The sequence below is a fragment of the Diabrotica virgifera genome, chromosome 6, assembly GCF_917563875.1.
Source record: "Diabrotica virgifera virgifera chromosome 6, PGI_DIABVI_V3a".
Taxonomy (NCBI): Eukaryota; Metazoa; Arthropoda; class Insecta; order Coleoptera; family Chrysomelidae; genus Diabrotica; species Diabrotica virgifera.
Genome location: NC_065448.1, coordinates 236,898,668 through 236,919,091, shown reverse-complemented (window position 1 = coordinate 236,919,091; position 20,424 = coordinate 236,898,668). Strand labels below are relative to the sequence as shown.

The window sequence follows — 20,424 nt, the reverse complement described above, 5'->3', positions numbered from 1 at the left end:
GATGCGTAGCTATTTTTCCACTCTATGAGTTAAAGATTAAGGACAGGTTGTTCTTCCAACATGTTTATTCTTTTCTTGAACCAAACGAATTGAGGTTTGTCAGGTTTGACAGCTATCTTCCACTACATAAACTTTATGAAATTAAAAGCTTCATGTAGATTTGTTGCAGTACATCCTTCATTTTGTATATTTGGCAGCTATTACTGTATTTCATACATACAGAATTACAATAATCGTGGCAGTACTAGCTGTTCTCATGTTTTGAATAAATATTATAATTTCCAACTAATAACATATTAAAATAATATAATATGACCAGGGGTTTTCTGTAGCTTGTAGATTATATGTGTATTAGAGCACTATTTTCCATAGTTAAAAATATTATTTTATGTATAAATTTTATGAAATAAAAGCACATACTTATCTAAAAACAAATTTATTTTATTTTACAAAATTTACAAAAAGTACATCTCAAGTATATTTTGAAATATTATATAGAATGAGTAGAGAATGAAAGAGCATATCTATTGGAGAATACACAGGAATACTGAGAACAAATAGAGAAGCAGGGATCTATATAAAGATGATCAACTCTAGGAACTCGTTCACTAAACCCCTAACAAAACAGAAAAAAAACCTGATATACTTGAAAATTAAGTCAGACTGGTGATCAAACTCAAATTTAACAAACCACCAGGTCCAACAATTAAAATACTTTGAAGATGCTATAAGACCAGATACCTACAGAAAACATGGAAACACTCATAAAGAAACGTAACTAGAAAGCAATAGAAAATTTTAAAGATTTGTTTACGAAAACTAAAGATTGGTTCCCACATAATTAATTTGTGTTACAATGAACAAAAGCAAATGTAACACTGTTTATAGAATAGAATATCTTTATTAATTCATTTAGATGATAGTGTGATATACTGCCGTGCTTAGCGAAAACACTGTATCTGCAGAGACATCACATATGAGTAAAATCGATTTTTGTTAAAGTATTCGTATACATTTACACAAGATACGGCATAAGATGCGGTGTGTTTAATGTGTTTTGGTTTAACTTACGTCATTTTTAGTAAGCAAATAAGACATATATGCACATTTGGGTTAGAAAGAAGTAAAAATTTAATTTTTGCAGATAGTGTTTTCTCTAAGCACAGCAGTATAGGACAAGCCATATATGTAGTTACATAGAACATAATCAACAAGTCATACAGGACAGTTATATAAAACATAATCAACAAACTATAAATTAATAAAAAAAGATATGCAATATAGAGTGTCTCTGAACCCGTCGGTCCTCATTCCTTGTAGTCTTTTATTAAGTCAAAGTAATCATTTAGGTTGTAAACACATAATTCTATCAAGCATGATTTTAATTTATTTTTGAATATTATTTTCATTTCTCATATCAAGTGGCAAACAATTGTAAAATTTAGATCCTGTAAAATCAGGACTAGTTTCAAAAAGAGTTGTGGAATGTTTACATACGCTTATCATCCTCCCGTGCCTTGTCGGGTAATCATGATAGTCAGAGTTGAGAGTAAAATTTTGAAATATAGTTTTAACATGAATAATGCACTTATAAATGTATAAAGCATGGAAAGTCAGTCTGTGATCCATAAAATATTTATGACATGATTGTCTATTATCGATAGATATTAAATATCAATCTAATAATTCTCTTTTTAGTTACAAAAACTCTAGAAGAGTTTCCCTACAAGACAACATTATAGGCTATATGACTCATATATTATATGAGTAAACCAATGCATAGTACACACTTATCAATTGATTGGTATTAAATAGTTTTCAACTGAAGGATCGCATACTAACCCTTATTCATTTTTTTGCAGACTTTAGTAACGTTTTCATCCCTTGTCATATTACTTTCTAGAATGCTACCAAGAAATAATGTATCACTAAAAGGTATTTCCTCAGAACTAACTGTGATCTTATAATCATGGGATGGCTAACTGCACGAGTAGCACTGCATACAAATAGTTTTCTTTGCATATACCATTAAAGAGTTCATTTTACACCAGGTTGTAAATTCCTGTGCTACCAAGTTCATTTTGGATATGAGTTCCGACTTCAGTTGACGAGTCAACTACAATAATTGTTGAATCATCTGCATAGAGAACTGTATGATCTGCATCATCATTTTCATCATAAATTCATCATTCATCATTCTCTTTGCCTTATCCCTATGCGGGGTCGGCTTCCTTAATAATCTATCTGCATTTCCACATATAAAATTTATCAAATTATTGACATATAAAAGAAATATTAAGGGTCCTAATACGGAGCCCTGTGGTACACGTTGATCAAGATTAAAAACAGATGACTTCTTATCGATTTTTATTAGGAATTTACGATATTGTAAGTATGACCTTAACCAGTTCAAGAAATTTCCCGAAAACCAAGGGCTTCTAATTTATGCAGTATGTCAATGTCAATTGAGTCAAAAGCCTTAGTTAAGTCAAAAAAGAGTGCACCCACATACCTTTTTCGATCCAAAGCAGCGTGGATATAATTAAATAATGAAATAGAAGCACTTTCTGTAGATTTGTTAGGAAGAAACCCATGCTGGCATTTATTTAAGATATGTTTGTTCAGAAAACTTAACATTTTATTGTAAATACACTTTTTGATAATCTTAGAGAGTACACTTGTTACAGTGATTGGCCTGTAATTATCAACCAAACATGGATCCCCCTTTTTGAAAATTGGACTAACTACTCCCGTTTTAATATCACTTGGAAACTTGCCATCCTTGACAGATAGGTTGATGATGTGAGACAGAACTGGAGATATATATGTACATCATAAGTTGATTGAACCTCACTTATCTATATACAATAGTGCACACAAAAAAAGTTGCAGCCCTTTGAAGTTACAAAATGAAAATCGATTTTTTTTTCGTATATCGAAAACTTTTAGAGATTTTTTATTGAAAATGGGCATGTGGTATTCTTATAGCAGCAACATCTTATAAAAAAATTAAAGTGAAATTTATGCATCCCATAAAAATTTTATGGGGGTTTTGTTCTTTTAATCCCCATTATTAGTCTTTATATATTTAGTATTAATCCCCATATCATTAGTTAAACACAATGTTTTTAAAACTTTTTTGCCTCTTAGTACTTTTTCGATAAGCCAGTGTTTATCGACATATTTTGAATATTTGTCGAATCCACCACATATTTGTATAGGTTAAGTACGATTAAAGAGACCTGTTAATAATCTGAAAATTTATTTATAATTTGCATTTTTAGGTATATTTTGAAAAAGAAGCCACATCTCGATAAAAGGTGACTTGCCAAAAAAAGACTAAGAGGCAAAAAAGTTTTAAAAACACTGTGTTTAACTAATGGTACCACAATAATAGTTTAATTGGAACGTACACAAACGTTTGGGGGCTTTAAAGGAACAAAACCCCCATAAAAATTTTATGTAAATATATTAAAAAAAAAGCCGCATCTCGATAAAAACTGGATTATCGAAAAAATACTAAGAGGCAAAAAAGTTTTTAAAACGTTTGTTTAACTAATGGTATCACAAAAATGAATTAATTGGAACGTACACAAAAGTTTGGGGGGGTTTAATGGAACAAAACCCCATAACATTTTTATGGGGTGGACAAACTTCACTATAATTTTGTTTTAAGATCTTCCTGCCACAAGAATAATACATGTCCGTTTTCAATAAAAAATCTCTAATAGTTTTCGACATATTAAAAAAAATCAATTTTCATTTTGTAACTTTACAAGGGCTGTAACTTTTTTTATGAGCACATTTGTACTAAGGTAAGGTTCAATCGAACTATTTTTGACCCCAGAATATGTGTTATAATTTATGACCAATCTTTTCGGGACACCCTGTATAATTAATAAGGTATTACCAAAGTAGAAAGTAAAATAGTTAATTACTAATTTATAAATCATATTTCGTCACCATTTTGATATTTTTTTTGCTTGGACTATAGTCATTCAGCAAGTCTCAATCAAAAGTAAATGTATTAGAGATATTAGATATTGTTAATTAGTGAAACATGGTTATTATATTACAATTTTTTACTTCTTATTTTACCTACTCATTACAGCTAATGTACAGTTACGTTCACTGAATAGTTTACACTTTAATTTTTATATTGTAATACTGTAAAATTGCAGTGTCGTACGGATTTGATAAATGTCAAAGTCAAAAAATCTCAAAAAGTCAATGCTTGTCAAAAATTTCGTGAGTGTTGAAAAATAAAATAAGAAACTAAACCATATTAAGACCATAATCCATTTTATTCAAAAAAACTTCTTTCTATATTTTCCATTTTGATAAATTTTGTAAAATTTATTTTTGTTATTTTGATTTTTTAATTTTAATCAACTTATTCTAGGTACACCACTGGCAACGTCACTTTGACGCAAGAGGTGCGTTTAAACGAGGTAAAAATTTAAAAAATCGGCTCCTAGATAAGCCAGCCTGTAAACTATTCACTGGCCGTAACTGTACATACTATGTTAATAAATAATATAAATATATTATACTTAATGTTTATCAAGAACACATAGTGTATACATTTTACAAATAAAAATATTATAAAAAGTTATAATTATAAGTAAAGGAGAAGATAAAGATCCAACTTTACCTAAATCTTATAGACCAATATGCTTACTAAACACAATGGGGAAATTACATGAAAAATTACTTTGTAAAAGACTAAATCAAATAAGACATGAAACTGGACTTCATCCAAATCAATATGGCTTTAGGGAAGGAAAATCAACAGAAGATGCTATTAATAAAGTTTTTAATATCATTGGGGGGAGCACAAAGAAGTATGTTTTGATTATCTTTATAGATGTTTCTGGAGCTTTTGACAATTTATGGTGGCCGGCATTATTCGAAAGACTTCGACAGATGCATTGCCCCAGAAACTTGTACGGGAGTTTCAGAAACTATTGTCAAGACCGATATGCCAGCTTAAGTTGTCCAATGGATAAAAAGACGAGACATATAACTAAAGGTTGTCCACAAGGTTCAGTGTGTGGACCTATTTTTTGGGACATACTTTTAGAAGAACTGCTGGAACGGTTAGCTGTGGATCCTGAAGTTCTAGGGAGCATAGCGTATGCGGATGATTTGCTGCTTATCATAGATGCTAATTCAAGAAGAGAACTAGAAATAAAATCAAATGGAGTACTTGAAAACATAAATGAATGGATGCAAAAAGTTAAACTAACTATATCAGAAACAAAAACAACATATAGCCTTATAAAAGGAAGACTTGAAAGAAATCCAAGTATACAAATAAGGGGAAAGGCAATAAAAAGAACAAAAATAACTAGATATCTTGGTATCATAATCGATGAACCAAGACTCTTTACAAACCATATAAATAGCGTCTGTGAGAAGGCAGCGAAAGTCATGCATTGCATTGCAAGCCTAGCACAAAGGGAATATAGAATTCCGTTCCAGCATATGCGCGTATACCTGAGTACGATACTTGCCTCAATTGTAGGGTACGGTGCAAGTGTATGGGCACACAGACTAACAAATAATACAAATATTGAAAAACTGAATAAAGCACAAAGAGGTTTCCTTGTTAGAATGACAGGAGCCTTCAGTACTACAGCAACATCAGCTTTAACAGTCTTGACTGGTGTAATGCCCATGCACTTGGAAGCACAAAAACGTGCATGTAGATATTGGCAAAGAAAAGAAAATTATGAAAAAATAATGCAATTAATGGGAATAGAAATCAGAACAAAAAGACAATTAGAAGAAATATTAAATAGAAAATGGCAAAACGAATGGAATAATTCACCTAAAGCAAGACGTCTCTATAATTTCATTCCAAATTTAAATAATATACCAAATTATTTTAACCCAAAAAAAGGATTAATACATTTTCTTACAGGGCACGGTCCGTACCCTACATACCTACATAGATTTAACTTAAAAGACAATGAATATTGTGAATGTGGAGAAATAGGCACACCAGAACACATAGTATTTATTTGCGAAAGACAAACAAATACACAAGAACTACAAAGAATGAGAAGAGACCTTCTTGGCATAAATATAGAAAATATAATACAAAATGAAGAATTATTTAATACATTAAACAATTTAGCGGACATAATATCAAAGAAACAATTAGAATTATATAATATTAGACGAAGAAGAAATCAAGTAAATAATATCCAACCTCTTTGAATTTAAATAAGAAATTATACAAAAAAAAAATTAAAATTACCTTTAAAAAATATAAAATAAAATATTGGAATAATTAAATAAATATTTATATAATAAAAAATTAATTTTAAAACTCAATGGTCTGAGGCTCACCGAAATACCATTAAGAATATCATAAAGTCGATTAGACCTGCACTTAAAATTATTCGTGACTATTTTTAGATGAAGAATGCTGGCATTTCTCATCTGAGAATGAGAAATGGGAGCACTTTTATAAAAATTATATGTTCAAAAAAAAAAAAAAATTAATAATTTATATTTTGTTTATTGGTTTTTGTTTATTTGTTATTATTTGTTCATTAGAATTATTTATTAGAATTGTTTACAATTTGTAGTTTTCATAATTAGTAGTAGATTAGGGCTATTGTTAATTAGTTAAATATAGAAAATTCTTAAAATAATAATAATGTAAAGATAAACTACTGTAATCCCATCAGGAAACGACCTGGATTAGTCACAAGAGGCCAGGTCATTTGTATAGTACTATAAATAAAAAAAAAATAATAAAAATATTAATGTTAATATTTAAAATAAATGTATTCTTTTTTGTGGTTTGTTTTTTTTTGTCACTACAATAAGATGTGATCTTATTTTGACACATCTTATTTTGATATTTATTTGTAATAGTTATTTTATCAGTGGTAAAAAAGACTTTGAAAGGTCCTAATAAAAAAATTTCATTTTTGACTTATACATACTCTTAATACATAGAACTATAGAAATAACTTTGATAGGAGACTTGTTTTGTATCCTTTACCTTACGGATAAAGTTGGCCTTTTGTATTTTATAGTTAAACATTAAATCTGGATTACCACTAACATTTGTTAGTCAAAATAAATCTTTTAGCTTTTTACTAAGCTGAAGAATTTCAGTATTGATCCAATTTCTGTTGGTATTATTAGTTATGCGTTTTGATATTAAAGAACATGTTATATCAATATGATAGGAGACAGAGTTCAAAAAGCTCTATATGCATTATTTACATCATTACATCACCTTTAAACTTATTTGTAGTGTCTAGTTTGCCTAATGCTGCACTAATATATACATTCATGAAAAACCACAAATTGTTGAACTAAACAATATGAACCTTGAAGTAACTGATCATACAATGTTTTTAGGTGTTCAAATTGATGAATTTTTAAGCTGGTCAAACACATAAAAGAAACTGCAATAAAGTTTAGCACATAATATTTCTGATCCAAATTTGGCTTATTCATAAATAGGTAATTTGTAAATAGGTCCTTGGAATCCATTCTAATTTTTAAGCTGGTCAAACACATAAAAGAAACTGCAATAAAGTTTAACACATAATATTTCTGATCCAAATTTGGCTTATTCATAAATAGGTAATACAGTCGGAAAAATGAAAGAATACCCATGAACGAACATATAAAACACGCTGTATTTTCCTGTCACCGTGTCACAAAGAAAATTGTCCAGTGCAAGTACATGTAACAATAATTATTACATGTATTTGCGCTGGCCAATTTTTTGTGTGACACGGTGAGAGGAAAATACAGCGTGTTTTATATGTTCGTTCATGGGTACTCTTTCATTTTTCCTACTGTATGTAAATAGGTCCTTGGAATCCATTCTAACAGAAAATATATTTACGAGAGAAGCCAATTATTCTAATTTCACTAGAACTGAAAAATCATGTGAACTTGTGAACGAATATCGGTTTCCACGTGTATAATAATAAGATAAACCATAAAGGCATAAACCCGTTATAAATTTAAAATATACCGTTGATAAATTTTTTAATTTCTGAGGTTATAGCAAATAGTTATGACAAGTTGACAGTTGACATGGTCGCTTCTTGACCAATCGCAAGCCTAAAATTTGTGGCCAATCATAGCCTTGCGAAATTTCTTTTTTCGTGCCACAGACTCTAGTCCTTAACTATGGAAGTAAGATACTAGAGTCTGTAGCACCCAAAAAGAAATTTCGCAAGGCTATGATTGGCCACAAAATCCCGGCTTGCGATTGGTTAGAAAGCTGACTGTGATCATAACATAATATGTAACCAGGGTTGCCAATTTAGTAGATTTTCTACTAGATCTAGTAGAATTTCTTGTGATTTAGTGGGAAAATTTTAAATCTAGTAGATTTTAGAATCTGGTAGAAAATTTAGTAGGATTTGGTTGTAAGTAAAGGAATCTTTTATTTTGACAAATGACAATGACATTACATATTTTTATTTTTGTAAATTTGTAAAAATAACTTCTAAAATGTGCTAAAATTCTATTAGTTACCTGCAATATAGATAAAAAGTAAAATAAGATCATGGAAAAGAGTAAAACGTTGAATTTAATTAGTATTTTGTCATTTAAAGAACAACATAACCCATCATAATACTCATCCTTCTGGAAGTGTATTCAGAAATACTCTTTTTAGTTGTTAAATACTTTTGCATATTATGAGTATATAAAATGAGGAATTTATGGACAATGTATTGTTAGGAAATATCCAGTTCTCAACTACCTAATGAAATGACACCATTGCAGAATCTTCAGACAGCAGTTAAAGTGCTGTTTAATCAATCATAAATTATTGCTTCAATTGTTATTGAAAGAAGGTTTGGTATTCTAAAGAGATTTTTCATATTAATATGTGAAATGAGATGCAATGCAAGATACCTTTTGTTCAAATAGTATCAGCTTTACAAATATTGCAGTTGTTTAGAGAAAACATTGAAATACTGGCAACTGAGCCTGTGGTTATTTAATCCAACAAGCTATGGCAGTACATTTTTAACCAGGAGAAAATCTAGTGCAACTTTTTGTGCGTCTGTGTTTGTTTTAAAATGTTGCCATTTAAGGCAAATACATTAAAACCTCCGTTAACCAAAACATTGTTAAACCGAAATGGCTAACAGTTTCAATAATTTTGTCAATAAAAAGTAAATTAAACAAAAAGCAATAAAATTAAGGAAAATGAACATGTTGAGTGTTTTTTTAAAGAAATCTATTTTCTTTTGTGTTTCCCTTTGACAATGATGTTTTGTAGCTACATCTCTCCAATACTATGTAATTTGATAAAATAATAATACAAAAAACAATGTAATTTTTTACTGAAATTTTTGTTATCCAAAATGGCCTACCCCCCAATTATTTCGATTAACGGAGGTTTTACTGTAAATGGTTAATGTTGATAATATATTATTTTTCTTGGACTGCAGTTTGTTAATAAATTTATAAATACATACATGATATCGGTGTTTGATTTGAAATGATTTAAATGTTGTTCTGAAGCTATTTCCTTGTGGCATTTTTATGATTAATTATTTATATGGGAAATAAGCCACAATTAAAATGAAAAAAATAATTTTATTAACGTTTCGACGCCCAAATCGGGTGCCGTTGTCAAAATACAAAATATTACTAAAATAAACTAAAGTGTTGTTGCTAAGCAAAAAAATTCTTCTAATAATTTATTTAATCTCACTCATTTATATTGGCAATTCAGACATATATTATACATTTTAAAGTAGAAGACTTTAAAATGATATTGCCAATATTTATGAGTTGCGTTCCTGGGACGACTTACTGAAAGATAGTTCATTCGATTACATGAAATTAACCCCAACTCAAGAATATCCGTCATAAAAAATTATAGCATGTGATATGTCTTTAAAAAGACAACCAAATGCAACGACAGTAAAATTCTCGCGTTAGAGACTTCATAGTAAATCACAAGGTTTTAATGATTTAAAGTATCATTTAAAGTATGTTATATCACATTCCGTTAAAAGAACTTCCACAACTAGCAAAAATGTGTGAATAAACAAATTGTTTTAAAGGACAAAAAAAATAATAGTAAAGGAATTGGCTTTATGGTGGTTTTTTATAGCACATTTAAATAAACAAATGCTGGTGGCATGCAAATGAAATTGTAATACTTTTAGTTCAGAACTTTATAGATTCTAATACATAAAGTATTAAAATTTAAAAAATAAATACTTAAAGCTTTGTTTTATTGTATTAACATGTTTATATTGTTAATACCATTTATGTTATATATCTGTTGAATTGAACTCCTACTTTTGAATCCAGAATTTTAACAAATCCTAGACTTTTCCACAATGTCTCATCTCAAGCGTGATATTTGTGCATTCAAATTAATTTACATTGCATCTTAAATGCCTTAGATTGCATATCAACCAAAGGATAACAGGGAACAAACACCTCCAACTGAAATGCAGGCAGTTGGATCTCAAGTTCAGACAAATATACTGGCTCCTTGGTAGGACATCCAAATTGTCATTAAATAGCAAATTACTACTATACAAAGCCATGTTGAAATCAATTAGGATGTATGGTATCCATCTCTGGGATTGTGCTAAATTAACACACATTACAACCATACAACAATTTCAATCAAAAGTCCTTAGATCAATTACTGGCGCACCCTGGTATGTCAGTAATCTCACACTAACCTGAATATTCCCTTCGTAATATGAAGAAATACACATAGATGAAATACAGCTACCAACCATGAAAGTCGAACAAGAAACCAAGATAACGAACTGATCAAACATATCTACCAATGGACCGATAATCAGAAGATTCAAGCAAACGTGGCTACAAGATTTAATACAACAGTGAAATAAACCTATAAGACGAAGCATCATTGGATCATCATCCTTCCTTGCTTAAAATTTCATTCAAACTTGCTTAAAACTTTTAAGAAATTGATTGTAAATAAAAGTTCACAAGGAGCAAAAAATATATACAAATGTTATTTTAATTCCGATATACCTACCTTTAGACATTACAAAAGACAGAAACATACCATTGTGGGTTTAGAATTAAAGGAAATCGAAAATATTTTAAGTTAAAAATTAACTTTGTACATATATACTATTTAAAATTTTTTTGCCTAGAACTTATAGTTATCTTTTACATGTTTAATATGTAGAACTTTCCTTTCAGTTAAATACAACTTATTTTTACCTACTTATTTCTTCTTACAATCAATAGAGAGGATATTCTTGTGATATGTGCAATCAAATGAAATTGCCAATGCTTGCAGCATTTTATCAGTTGGGGCACAGATTAACATAACATTATGTTATGTTAATCTGTGGTTGGGGTTTATTGAGTGTTAGAAACGAACTTTAATACACTATTTTTACTGGAAACAAGCTATAGTTTTACATTAAAATAAGTTTACAATTCGAAACGCTAAACTAAAAGTAAAATTTTGGATAGTAAACTGTGTTAAGCACAAGAAAGAGACTTTAAAAAAATTAAATGTACAAAATGTATTAGCATTGTTTAAAAAAGGGTAGTTCTTAAACAATGGTATTAGTTAAAATGTAACTTGTTTCTCTTGTTTTCACCACTTTCTCCTAGAGAGGATATATTTTTCTATAGAATAAGTATTTAACATTTTTTTAAATTATTTTTTAGAAATTTCAGTTATGTTGTTCATGTAAATATTTATAAAAATTATTATATTTTAAATAAAAATGGTTTTTGTATATAACAAAATAGCCTGTCATCTGTCATTTCTTCTTCTTTTTCGGCTGTCATCTGTCATTTCTTCTTTTTTTGGGCAGTCATCTGTCATTTTTTTCTTCTTTTTTGGCTGTCATGTGTCATTTGTGAGCAAATAATTTAGTAGAATTTTTGGTAGATTTTATCCTCAATCTAGTAGAATTTGGTAGGTTTTATATATAAATCTAGTAGAAAACGAGGTTCGGTCGTTGGCAACCCTGTATGTAACCTAGAATTTAAATTTTATTTGACAGTTGTTTGTTGTTTTAATGTCTGCAATATTCAACAAAATATGGAACAATAATTATAATGATTTATGATTTCCTAAAGAAATATATGCTTTAGAAAGATGTAACATATTTAAATAGAAAATGAGATGTAAAATCTTGAGAACCCAAGAGCTGCATATGTCTGAAAGCAAAATAAATGAAACTGAGGGCATAGATAGATAACATTTTACTGGTAAGTAATGAAATATTTTAGAGGTATAAAGAATTTATAAAGCCTGTCACATTAAAAAATAATTGCTTGAAATACAGAAATTGCTACAGAAATGTTAATTTTCTAATCAGATATACTATTTTTAGAAAGACAATGAATAAAATATCACTGAATATGAGAAGATAGTTCATCAAAAGTTGGGGATGTTTAAGAAGAATTTTGCTGCATCGAACAATCATAATCGCTGCTGTCAGTCATACAAAGTAAAAAGTAAACTGCGAAAGTTTAGTCCTATCAAAATTTAACTATGGTGATGTTGTGTATGGGCGATTCCACGAATATACGTCTGTTCCAGACCATCGCAACAACAAATATTTTAGTGTGCAACATAAGAAGTACGAAAGTAAATGGCTCTAAAAATTATTACAATAAACAAGAATGTAATTTGCAATTTAGTTTCGTACTTCTTATGTTGCATACTAACATATTCGTTGTCGCGATGGTCTGGAACAGACATATATTCGTGGAATGGACATTGTATTCGATCAGATGACAGAGGAAGAATTCGGGGGGTTCAAAAGACACCAGCCTATTTGTCACAAATTTAAAACATGTAAAATGGTTGAGCATGGAAAAGAGAAGATTTCTACATGCTGCTTGTCTGTTCCACAAAATTATCAAAAACTCACTACCAACATATCTTTTTAAAAAAGTTATACAGTGATGAGCGCCCTAATAACCGGCAAAATAACGCAAAGGTCAGAAACATTAAGTTGTGAGATAAACAGAAATGAAACTAGTGGAGGTGGGAGATTTAGCTATAAAAACTTATAAGTTTACATTTTACTTATTGTTTCCCACCTTCAGACTATCAGATGAGTATTTCAACTAAAACTGTCACAGTGGCAGTTGCCAAACTCGTCCGATACATCTAAAGGTGGAAAACAATAAATATAATATAAATGTATAGGTTTGTATCACTAAATTTTCCACCTACACTAGTTTTATTTCTTTTTATCTCACAACTTAATTTATTACACTCATCACTGTTTATAGAACTGACATAAGAGGCACAGAGCAACAGTGGCCTAACTCCAAAAACGAAGTTTTGAGATAAATGCAATCTTTTCATTCATATTTACATTGTGCTTATGGGATGATGCTACAAATTATGTAACGATATTTAGCCAAATATACAGGTAGGCTGTGTAGACCCTTGTTAATCTGAAGATTTAATGTTGCTACTTTTATTGATGTATTAATCTAAAAATGCTCAATTTGTGCTTTTTTTCTCTTGCTTAAGATGAAAAGTCTAGGTGCTGATTTCTTGAAATCGGTACCAACTGATCTTCAGCATTTTTTTCTTAGTATTTTGTGCATAGAGGTATATCGTCAGAGCCAAACCTCATATGTACATTATTGACAAAATCCACTATTTTTTTATTTATAATTAAAACATAATACAGTCGAACCTCGATTATCCGTCTCTCCATTAACGTCACCTCTGTTAACCGTCAGGGTACATACAGAAGTTGTATCGACTACATGAGCAAAACTTTTAATGTAAAAAAACAAAAAAAAATTAATTTGATTTGTGATAAGGACACAAACGGCTATCCATTGCTGACAGATAAAGAAATCGTTGAAATGGCAACAAAGGCGGACCAAACAGATTCAGAAGCTGACACAGACTTGGAATTTGACTGTAGCTATGTTGATGAACTTATTGTAACTGACAAAGATTTGCATAAATAATCTAGAGAAGCTGCATCGAATATGCAATAATTCATCGAGTGGTATTCTCAACAAGAAGCCAATAAAGTAGATTGCATGATCTTATGCCGATTAAGAAATTCAGCCGTCGCAAAATGTGAAGCAACAGTTAAACAAACAAAAATTTCTGAATATCTTAAATCGATTCGATTGTACGAACACAAATCCGTCTTATATTGTCAAACAAACCATACAAATGAAATTTGAGAGTTGTACTGTGAATTTTTAATTTTTTTTTAATATTCTGTTAACCGTCCTTTCAATTATCCGTCATACCATTGGTCCGGTGCCCTGACAGATAATCGAGGTTCTACTGTACTGATATAATCTTCTTAATATTATTTCTAAATTTAAAGAGTATAGTACTTTTTAACACATTTCAGCAAAATGATATTAATTCTGATAAAGATAAAAAATATATGAGTTTTTTTCATTTCCTGAAAAATCTCACAACATGCACATATGTACAAGATTTGGCACTGAGGCCGATGATATATGAATATATTATATCATGTTATATTTTGTGTATTGTTTGAATTTGAACAAAAAATGCAGACCTTTATTGTTATTATTAGATGCAGATATTTCCTCTTGTATAATATAGTAAGACAAAACATTGAATATAACAAGTGTTACCAAAATAGTTCAATTTCAAATTTTTATTTTATTATTGAATCCTATGCAGGAACAATGTTGTAAATTCCAAATCAGATTTTGTCGACAACTTGAGAAAAATATGCAAGTATTCTCCTTTTCATGAACATTTTTCAGTGCGTCACAAATTATAGAAAAAAAGGTAAGTCCGTGATAATACACATTTATGACATTTATTCTAACGTGACATTTTTGTTAAATCTGACAGTTGTCAAATTTTATTTTCAATTTGGAATAAAACCAAATCAATTGTGTCTATTGCATTTATAAAACGGTATTTTCTTTCATTTGTATAGTCTTATAAATTGTACAGATTATATTGATAATATTATTATTTTATTTAATAAATAATTCTTTTTTGATTATGGCGCCATCTATCGACAACTAGAATAATCATCGAACTAGAATAATTACCAAAGTATTCAAAGACGTGCCTTTTTTTCTGTCACATACAATTTAATGCGTTAGAGAGAAATCGAAAAACTGTGACGCACTGAAAGATGATCATGAGAAAAAGAATAGTAATGATTTGAAAAAAGGAACTTTATGAGGATAACATGATAGACTATAGGATGCATCAAGTAAAGTCTTTTAATATTCCCAATGCTCGGCAGTACATTATTTTGCACATATAGAACTTTGTTCCTGGAAAACCAACATACAACTATTGTGGTTACGCAAACATTGTTCCAGCATGGGATTCAATTATTTTCATAGAAGACACAATTTTTTTCAAGACATGACTACTATCTGATGTATCTCTTTTAATTTGAAAAATGCCAAATGTAATATTTAGTCAAATTCTTAGTGTTCTGCACACACATACACACACTTTGTCTAGATCTAGAGTGACCCGTAGCTATTTTTCCACTCTATTTATGAGTTAAAGATTAAGGACAGGTTGTTCTTCCAACATGTTTATTATTTTCTTGAACCAAACGAATTGAGGTTTGTCAGGGTTGACAGCTATCTTCCACTACATAAACTTTATTAAATTAAAAGCTTCATGTAGATTTGTCGCAGTACATACTTCATTTGTATATTTGGCAGCTATTAATGTATTTCATACATACAGAATTACAATAATCGTGGCAGTACTAGCTGTTCTCATGTTTTGAATAAATATTATAATTTCCAACTAATAACATATTAAAATAATATAATATGACCAGGCATTTTCTGTAGCTTGTAGATTATAATAATATGTGTAAGTATTAAAGCACTATTTTCCATAGTTAAAAATATTATTTTATGTATAAGTTTTATGAAATAAAAGCACATACTTATCTAAAACAAATTTATTTTATTTTACAAAATTTACAAAAAGTACATCTCAAGTATATTTTGAAATATTACATAGAATGAGTAGAGAATGAAAGAGCATATCTATTGGAGAATACACAGGAATACTGAGAACAAATAGAGAAGCAGGGATCTATATAAAGATGATCAACTCTAGGAACTCATTCACTAAACCCCTAACAAAACAGAAGAAAAACCTGATATACTTGAAAATTAAGTCAGACTGGTGATAAAACTCAAATTTAACAAACCACCAGGTCCAACAATTAAAATACTTTGAAGATGCTATAAGACCAGATACCTACAGAAAACATGGAAACACTCATAAAGAAACGTAACTAGAAAGCAATAGAAAATTTTAAATATTTGTTTACGAAAACTAAAGATTGGTTCCTACAAAATAAATTTGTGTTACAATGAACAAAAGCAAATGTAATACTGTTTATAGAATAGAATATCTTTATTAATTCATTTAGATGACAGTGTGATATACCTACTGCCATGATTAGCGAAAACACCATATCTGCATAGACATCACATTTGAGTAAAATCGATTTTTGTTTAAGTATTTGTATACATTTACACAAGATACGGCATAAGATGCAGTGTGTTTAATGTGTTTTGGTTTAACTTACGTCATTTTTAGTAAGCAAATAAGATATATATGCACATTTGGGTTAGAAAGAAGTAAAAATTTAATTTTTGCAGATACAGTGTTTTCTCTAAGCACAGCAGTATAGGACAAGCCATATATGTAGTTACATGGAACATAATCAACAAGTCATACAGGACAATTATATAAAACATAATCAACAAACTATAAATTAATAAAAAAAGATATTATGCAATATAGAGTGTTTCTGAACCCGTCGGTCCTCATTCCTTGTAGTCTTTTATTAAGTCAAAGTAATCATTTAGGTTGTAAACACATAATTTGATCAAGCATGATTTTAATTTATTTTTGAATATTATTTTCATTTCTCATATCAAGTGGCAAACAATTGTAAAATTTAGATCCTGTAAAATCAGGACTAGTATCAAAAAGAGTTGTGAAATGTTTACACACACGCTTATCAACCTCCCGTGCCTTGTCGTGTAATTATGATAGTCAGAGTTGAGAGTAAAATTTTGAAATTTAGTTTTAACATGAATAATGCACTTATAAATGTATAAAGCATGGAAAGTCAGTCTTTGTTCAATAAAATATTTACGACATGATTGTCTATTATCGATAGATATTAAATATCAATCTAAGAATTCTCTTTTTAGTTACAAAAACTCTAGAAGAGTTTCCCTACAAGACAACATTATAGGCTATAATATGACTCATATATTATATGAGTAAACCAATGCATAGTACACACTTATCAATTGATTGGTATTAAATAGAGTTTTCAACTGAAGGATCGCATACTAACCCTTATTCATTTTTTTGCAGACTTTAGTAACGTTTTCATCCCATGTCATATTACTTTCTAGAATGCTACCAAGAAATACTGTTGTATCACTAAAAGGTATTTCCTCAGAACTAACTGTGATCTTATAATCATGGGATGGCTTACTGCACGAGTAGCACTGCATACAAATAGTTTTCTTTGCATATACATTTACCATTAAAGAGTTCCTTTTACACCAGGTTGTAAATTCCTGTGCTACCAAGTTCATTTTGGATATGAGTTCCGACTTCAGTTGAACAATAATTGTTGAATCATCTGCATAGAGACCTGTATGATCTGCAGTTAAAAAATTTATCAAATTCATCATTCATCATTCTCTTTGCCTTATCCCTATGCGGGTCGGCTTCCTTAATAATCTATGTTGGGATTATTTGTGCTTTTCAATTATCCATGCTAGGTTCAGACATCATTTCATTCTGTGTTAGTAATTACTGTTTGTGTGCTGTGGTTATAATGTTATAATACATCTTTCTAAAGCATATATTTCTTTAGGAAATCATTATATAATTATTATTACTATTGTTCTATATTTTGTTTATTTTTATTGGATATTGCACAGACATTAAAACAACAAACAACTGTCAACTAAAATTTAAATTTTAGGTTTTATTATGTTATGATCACACTCAGCTTTCTAACCAATCGCAAGCCGGGATTTTGTAGCCAATCATAGCCTTGCGAAATTCTTTTTGTTGGGTGCTACAGACTCTAGTACAGGGTTACCATGTCTAGGGATTTTCCCCGAATCTAGGGATTTTTTGAAGCTTTTGGAGCTCTGGAGGGATTTTTTTTGAAATCTAGGGATTTATTAAACTGTGCTGGCGCCATTTTTTGTTGTTATTAAATATCTTTTTGTTAAAATATTATTAATATTGTCATTATTTATTGTTCCCTGACATAAATATTCCTAAGTAAACATTAAAACATTACCTAATCAATGATTAAAGTGGATTAAACATAGTGTTTAATAGGTTATAAATTAAATTGACAGCTGTCATCTGTCAATTTCTTCTTTTTTAGGTCAAATTAATACGATTTAGGGATTTCTAGGGGAAATTGAAGCTCCCGTCTAGGGATATTCTGAAATTTCATCTGGCAACCCTGCTCTAGTATGAAAGATCAAGACTTCAAGATCAATTATAAAAGTTTATTTTTCATTTTCAATTTTTCTCAGTGGAGCAGTGGACTCTATTTTAGTTAATACTAAAGTTATTTAATATGGAATGCAATGAAAATATTAAGGACTCTAGAAATCAAGAAGTATTAAGAGCTATTATAGATGAAGGAGATTCTCTACAAAAATATGACAATATAGAAGTCAAATCTGAACTAGATGAAAGCAGTTATGGACAGGAATCTGTATTAGATGAGTATTGTTCAGATTCAGATGATATTAAAATAGAAAACAATGTATTAGAAAATGTCTCTAATGAAATTAAAGTTGAAATAAAAAAAGAACTGGAGGAGTGTAGCATTGGTATGAAACTCATCTTCATTTTTATTTATTTATATACAGGATTACCCCCATTACAACACATACAGTATAAAATCAATCTCTGTAATATCTACTAAACTAGAGTAAAATAAATCTTAAATACATACTTATTAAACAAAAACAAAATATTAATAGTTATCCATTACACATGTAATTACACATAATAGATGTAATATTATTACATCTATTACACAAATCAGTTCAAATAAACAAAAAATACCTGTCAAGCTCAGGGCCGTGCGGTGCTATGATGCGGTGAGGCAGTCGCATCAGGCGGCATCATAAGGGGGGCGGCATAATCAGTAAAATCAAAATACATAAAAATAATAGGAATAAGATAGGGTGTGCAAAATAGAACACTTATATCAGAGGGCGTTTTACGTGTCCTGCGCATGCCACTCTTTAAACTTAGTTTTAAAAGTGAAAACAGAGTCTTCTTCTACAGAAACAACAGCCCTTTTTGTATTACACAAGAACTGTACACTTTTTTCTAATTATTATCAAAGCGTTGGGAAGTTCCGAAAAAACATGTTTCACAACTCTAAAACCGTTGAGTGATACTAGATGGTCAAGTCAAATAGATGCATTGAAACATTTAAGGCTTGTAAGATTTCAAGTTTGTGAAATATATGATACCTCATTCGAAATAATAGAAGAAGTCAACAAAGATTCAGAAATCAGAAACTAAAGTTTAAGCACTAGGATTAGCAAAAAATTATAAATTTATATGCGGTGTAGTTCTTTGGCATTATATTTTATTTCATATAAATTCAGCAGGGTTGGCATAGAATTTCCCCATCTTATAAAACCCAGTGGGTTTTTTCAATTGATAAAACCCACTATTATTGGGTTTTTTGGGGTTTTTTCAAAAATAGCAAATTTTCAGTTGAATAAACGTCATACATATATTTATTTCTGAATAAAAACAAAAACTAGCATAAATACCATGAAGTAAGTAGTAGGTGAATACAAAACGAGAGAAACTGAAACTAAACTAATAAAACACTTATTTTAAACATGGTATATAGACATATAAAAAAATAAACAAGTTTCTTGCTAAACAAAGCATCAGTGCTTTTATTCTTTCAATTTTGCTGCTAATTAAAATTTTACAATGTTTACATTCGGCTTTAAGCTTTCCTTCCGTTTCAATTTTGTTAACGTCTGCCCAACTGAAATCTAATTTTCTTCCACATCTACTGTTATTTGCCATAATTTCAGAATGATGTAATTTCACAACTCCAGAACGCCACGGCAAAACACACTCATCAATGCATCGCACAGTTAAAATTGACAAAATTAACACGTTAATCGCCATGACACCCAACAGTTGAGTTTCAGATCTTATGGTTGTACACGCTCTGACACCCATACGGCAACCTTCACTACTAGTATGAACATTAAGGTCTGTCTTAACTGGGCCTGGGGGTAAGATATTTTTCGCATCATTTGGGCGATTAACATGTTAAGAGGTTTGTGCTCTAAATAAATCCCCGAAGAAATATCGGTGATTCCCCATTATCCGGCTGTTGG

General features: G+C 29.8%; 1 protein-coding gene and 1 long non-coding RNA gene across 2 annotated transcripts in view; one reads left to right on the top strand and one right to left on the bottom strand.

Annotated features, from left to right (window-relative positions):
- The window catches only part of LOC126886330 (zinc finger protein 665-like), a 368,013-nt gene that overhangs the window by 293,048 nt on the left and 54,541 nt on the right, over window positions 1–20,424 (top strand). The window lies entirely within an intron of this gene.
- LOC126887371 (uncharacterized) lies at window positions 421–18,494 on the bottom strand. The gene is made up of 2 exons (XR_007699030.1): window positions 17,664–18,494; window positions 421–2,149 (listed from the first exon to the last, which is right to left on the bottom strand). It is a non-coding gene; the product is annotated as an uncharacterized LOC126887371 (long non-coding RNA).